We start from the raw sequence: 6,000 nt of genomic DNA on the forward strand, positions 1-6,000 counted from the left end.
CTAGTTGGAGATGCAGAGCAAGGCAGGTTCGAATCACTCTTTGATGGCAGATATCAAATGCCTTTTAGGTTTCCGTAGTTTGGCTTTTATGTTTTATACTCACTTTCACTTCCTCCCATCCTTTCAGCATCTCACTGTTGGTTATGTGCTGAGGTTTCAATTCAACGGTTCGACTCTCCCTCTCTGCATGTGCTTTGAACTCCTCAAACTGTTCTTTTGAAGGGCCCAGTCATAAAATGTCCCTTTATGCTGTAGAGCCTCTTTGATGATGCTGTCCCTTTGTACAATACTCTGCTCAGAAACTTCCGACAGGCATTACCACACCCACACAGACGGACAGGCAGACTGGCAGGTAGGCCTCGTGAATGAAGTCTGTCCGGTTTGGAGCTTTAAAAATAATTTTGTTTTTAATAAAAAACAATTGGTTGATAACAATAAGGAACTTGCAGGTTGACAAAGATCTTTTAAAAAGTATTAGAATGGTTTCTTGCTTTTAATGTGATGCCTCGGTGACAGGAGAACAAACTAATATTTTGCCCCTCCCTTACCTGTTGCTGTGCACTGGCAGCACTTTTTCCTTTTTTAGAACAAGGATTTCTTTGACTTTAGGAAACTGTCAGTCAATTTAACAAAACATTTTTTATTCTAAGGACCACAATCTTTATTATTAAAAGGAATGATGATTAAGATATGAAACAATTACCGAAATGTTTCATGACAAAGTTTGAAACCTGTAAAGGAAACACAGTATATTCTTCCACTATTTATGTTATAATGATATAAATTTACCAAACTAACCCATTTGGATTGTGTTTCCCCTGAGCATCCTAATACTGAGGCAATCTTTGTTCTGTTGTACGATGAAACTGCTGAGAGGCTCATAGATGGCTGGAATACGACTTTTCCCAGGATCCGTTTTACCTGAGCTGAAGAAAAGAGATGAGACTTTGACTTTTAATAAGACTTTATTTACACAATTCAAAACATATAAACAATTATTGATGTAAAACAAGTGTAAGCTAAATATCATTAAATGATTGTTAAATTATAGTTTTCTTTTTTATCTGACACAGTACATAAAAATTTGACGAAACCCAAAAACTGAAAAAAATCTTCCATGTTCTGTGTGTTTCTGTGGAAGTGAAACTCCAGTTTATTCTGGCTTTAACGTTGCATTTCCACAGGGCCACGGCATCAAGAACGGAGGTGAGATGAAAGAGTAACACAAGAAGAAAAGAAAAAAAGCAGACTTTTTTAAACAGTAGCTGTCAGAAAAAGTGTTTAGATAATCTGGTTATTCTTATTTTATTGTGAAAGCATGCTTTTCGTGTTCTAAGTGAAAAAGGTGTTTTTTCTTAAGTGTTGAGTCAAATTAAATCAAGTTAAAAACCAAGCTGATATGCTTGCCTTTACAAATTTACACCTGAAATGAGTTTTATTTCCTGCCAAGCTGTCTCCAAACTGTCGTAGAGTTAGAAATAAAGACTGCGTGGGGGAACATAAAGGCTAATGAACATTTAATATGTATAATATGAATGCTCAGGGATAGGTAACCCCCCCACCCTCAGGGAATTTTTTGACTGCTTGGAAGATATTTACAATAATATCTCTTAGCAGATTTATTTCCATACTGACACAAAATCAGTTTCTCTTTTTTTTCCCACAGTATTACACGGCTGTGACATGCAGACATGGGGGTTGCACACTGCTCTATTCATTACATTGGGTAAAACCCCTGAATTATATTTAGAAAAGCCTGTTAGCAGAAATGCTAATATTTTTGATGAGTGTACTGATAGACGTAGCATAGCCACTAATCATTCATTGTTTGATGAGAAACTCAATCAACTGCGACAACAGCAAAAAAATACACTTTTTTCCGTGTTTGTCTCTGTACTGATGAAGGTTTCTGTGATGCTCGTGATCTGGGCTCACAGATACTTCCTCACCGACCACATAAAACAAGGTGCTCTCATTCAGCCAGCCAAAAAGCAGTTTTAACTTCAAGTAACATGATAGCAAGGAGCCCAACTGTTCAACTGAAAAACTCTTTCCTACATCATTTATGTCCAGAAACCTGTTGTCCTTTTATTACAGCTTATCCAGTTTAGCCAGTCACGCAGGATGATACATGAAGAGCTAAAAAAGAATAATAGAACCCTGTGTTTCTGTCTGCAGACAACATGGTTGTTTTCCTTGAACCAATATTCCAACTTTGCATTAAAAGTTGTTGTTTTTTGATGGAACAGTGAGCTTGGGTGTGCCCTTTACGCAAGTAGCTGCTCGGTTTGAACCCGTTTACATCTTTCTGCATGGACTGCATGCTCTCCCTTACATTCATCACTTCTCTCCAGGTACTTTGACTCCTTTCCAGTATCCAGAAACATGACTTTTAAGTTTGTATGTGCTTTTGAAATAGAATTCAGGGTGTTGTTGTGTTGCTTTGCAGTGGACTGGTAACGTGTCCATGGTGCACCTAGACTTTCAGCAGCCTCACTGCAAAAACATCTAGAAATAAAAAATTAAGTGTATTTACCCTTAATTTGAGTAGATAAATAAGAAGATTTTTCCAATGGTAAGAGTATTTTTACTCTTAAAAAAAGATAATTTGATAAAAGGCACTTGAAATAAATAAATATTTTTTTCTTATTTTAAATGTAAATTGTCTTGTTCCATTGTCAAAGTGCCTCACTTACCACCTCAATCCAAGAAAAAAAATGCACTTACCGGTATTTTAAGAAAAACTTACTTAAGATTCACATTTTTTGCAGTGCTCTTACTACTTATTAGAAAGTGTGTTGCCTAAAGAGAGTCCTACTTCTTCAGTTATGCAAGAACTTTGAAATGCATGAGACAGTTTTCAGATTTAGTACCCCGGATTACATTTTATACATTTTCTGCTTCCAGTAAACACTATGGGCAGAGTTTTTTTTTTTTTTTTTTTTTTGAGTACTCTTGCCACCCCTGATGGAATTGCCTCATCACCATAACTAAAATAACTTTTCTGTATAAAACAAAACAAGAAACGCCTACTATTTAACACCTGCAATGATTTCATCAGCAGTTTCCTCCTAGTTGTCAGGTATTTGGTGGAGTAAATTACTGTATTTCATCTATGTAGAGGGTTTGCTCTTTATAGATAAATGTTTATAACCGCATTACTCATTTTTTTCTCCAGAAAAAATAAAGACATTTGGAGCTTATTACTCATTTATCCGAAACGTAGGACACTAGATTTAAAGTGAAAAATTGTTTCAGAACCTGGCCTTATGCGGTGCCAAGAAACCATTCTCAAACGAAACAGACTGTTTGCTTGACAGGTCTCCGGCAACTTCTGAAATATCAATCACCCACATTCAGAGCCGAGCGGAAGAAACGAATATGTGAAACAGATTTCCAGGACAAAATCTTTGTGCAAACATCATAAGAGCTCTGTTAAAGCAGTTTGATGATCAACCTGTTTTTTTTTTTTTTTCAGCTGTTCTTCCGCTCTTCGATCTGTATGGCGTGGCTTTTGTGACTCTGCGTGTGTCTGTTAGTCTCTACATTGAGAAGGTAAAAGGGATGTTAATCACTCTGTCAAAGGACTATGCTATGAAAACATCCTGCCTGCACACTGTGCACACACACACACACACACACACACACACACACACACACACACACACACACACACACACACACACACACACACACACAGACACACAAGAATCAGAGCCATGTCTGGCAGAAATTAGTACAAATATTTTCTGCTGTTGTTTTATTTTTATTTTTTTTCTTTGAATGGACAGCCAACCTGTGAAGGTTTGATATATTTCAAGCCACATAATCCAGAACTGTTAAAAGTATGGAATAGAGCAAATTGCTCTTTAGTTTGGTTTGATTTTTCTCTAATAAATAAAATAACAAATTTTAAAATCGCTTAAATTCGTTCTTTTAGCAAAACCTTTCTTAAAAAGATGAGCATCATGTTGATCCTCTGTCTGCTGTACTGTTGCTGTATGTGACACAGACTGATAATGATGTGAGCACTTTTCTAAGAGTCTATTCAGAAAACTTAAATGAACAAACAGCAAACTCTATCATCGTGAGCCTAAAGTGTTAGTAAGGAAATTCTTTCCTTTTTTGTTGTTGTTTTTTTTATTCTTTATGTGCAAAACGTCCCTGGGTGTCCGCAAATCATAGTTGCTCCAAATGAACCTCCTGCTTATTTAGAAACAATAATGAATAATAATTTAATTCAATTCAATTCAGTTTATTTCTATAGCGCCAATTCACAACACAAGTCATCTCAAGGCACTTTACAATTCAACCAGATCATACAGTCAAATTGATCCAAAGTTTTCTATCTATGGAAAAACAGTTCATTGCATCAACTCATTGACTCAAATGCAATCCCTCACACTAAGCATGCTTGTAGCGACAGTGGAGAGGAAAAACTCCTTTTTAACAGGTAGAAACCTCCAGCAGAACCATCTTTTAATAGGTACGAACCAAATAAAGGCAAGAGCTTGACTGAATCTATGGGCTACAAAAATAATATTTTACTTTCTCTTCCAGTTTTCCTTCAATTCTTTCACCACATGTACAGCATTAGCTTAAAGTGACATTTAAGGCCAAACACGTGTTGATAGGGGAAAATGTATGGGGTGTACAGCAGCATTGCTGTTACACTTTAAATAGAGAACATAAAAGGCTTTGTTTTGTAAAAAGGGACTGAATTAAGTTTATCCAACTTAATTTATCGAGTTTATGAGTTGATAAGCGGTAAACTTGTGTGCTCAGAACTATAAACATGTTATCATCAGTCCTCTGCGGCTTACCGCTGTGTTCCTGGCTGCCTTTTGCTGACCTTTTTATGTTTATTTGGATCTACATATTTCTTAACTTCAGTTTTAGAATTTAACCCTCACGAGCCTTAAAATCAGTTGCGAAACTCATAAAGCAATCATACAAGTAATCTTGTAATTTTTTTTTTACATATATTCATTATAACGTCTGCATTTCACCTGAGACGTTTTTTTTTTTTCACTTTTTTAACCACTAAACCAGGCTATCTATGTTTTGTTTCCATTTGCCTCACCTCGGAAACTTTTTTTTTCTGTGTTGTGTCATGGAGCTGAAAGTGCTGCTGCCCCACAAAGCTAAATATAGAACAGAAACATCTGTGGTGAGAACGTTTTGAAATTATGCAGATAAGCACTTTGCAGACCTGGGCTCTGAAAATGTGAACGTCGCAGTTAGTGTAAGATGAGCCTCAGAGCAGATGGTGTGTAAGGTGAGTTACACAGCAAATGATATAAAGATTCAAAAAGTTGCAAACGTAATTTTACCTTTTTATTTCTAATCCTTTTAGACTGCTTATTCTGACTTTTAAGCAAAAACAGTATAAAGAATCCACTATGATCACAAGAAAAAAAGCTTAGAGTGGATGTTATATACAAAAACCTAAACTTTTTCATCCTATAAACGTACAAAAAACATTATAGAATTCTGTAATGTTCACTGGTAAGTATTAAAGTGCTTTTGCAGTCAATCAAGTAGGTCACTGTTTTAAAAAAAAAAAAGCTACAAAAAGAGAGAAAAAAGGAGGCGAAAAACACAAATGCTTATCAATGCAGTGGCTTCGCGTCAGCAGCACCATCTCTGACTGTCACCACGAAGAGCAACACGTATCAGGGTTAAAGGGTCAGCAGGGTGACAAGGTGTGAGAATGTATTAAACACGTGACAGGTTGTAAGCCTTTTGGAACAAATGTAAGCTGTTTCTGTTCTTGGGAAAAGAATAGGAAAAACTTATTTCCCAATAGGCATTAACCAGAATCATACATAAAACTTTTACATTACTTACTTACTAAAATATGTTTTCGTGGGACTGTATGTAATAAACCAACATAAATCTCGGATTATTGTCAAGCAACAGGGGAAAAAAAGAAATATGCTTTTAGAATATCTGGTATACATTTGTCACTTAGACAAAAAAAAAAAGAATGAGAAAGGA

The sequence above is a fragment of the Cyprinodon variegatus genome, unplaced genomic scaffold (assembly GCF_000732505.1).
Source record: "Cyprinodon variegatus isolate N-32 unplaced genomic scaffold, C_variegatus-1.0 Scaffold36, whole genome shotgun sequence".
NCBI classification, from domain to species: domain Eukaryota; kingdom Metazoa; phylum Chordata; class Actinopteri; order Cyprinodontiformes; family Cyprinodontidae; genus Cyprinodon; species Cyprinodon variegatus.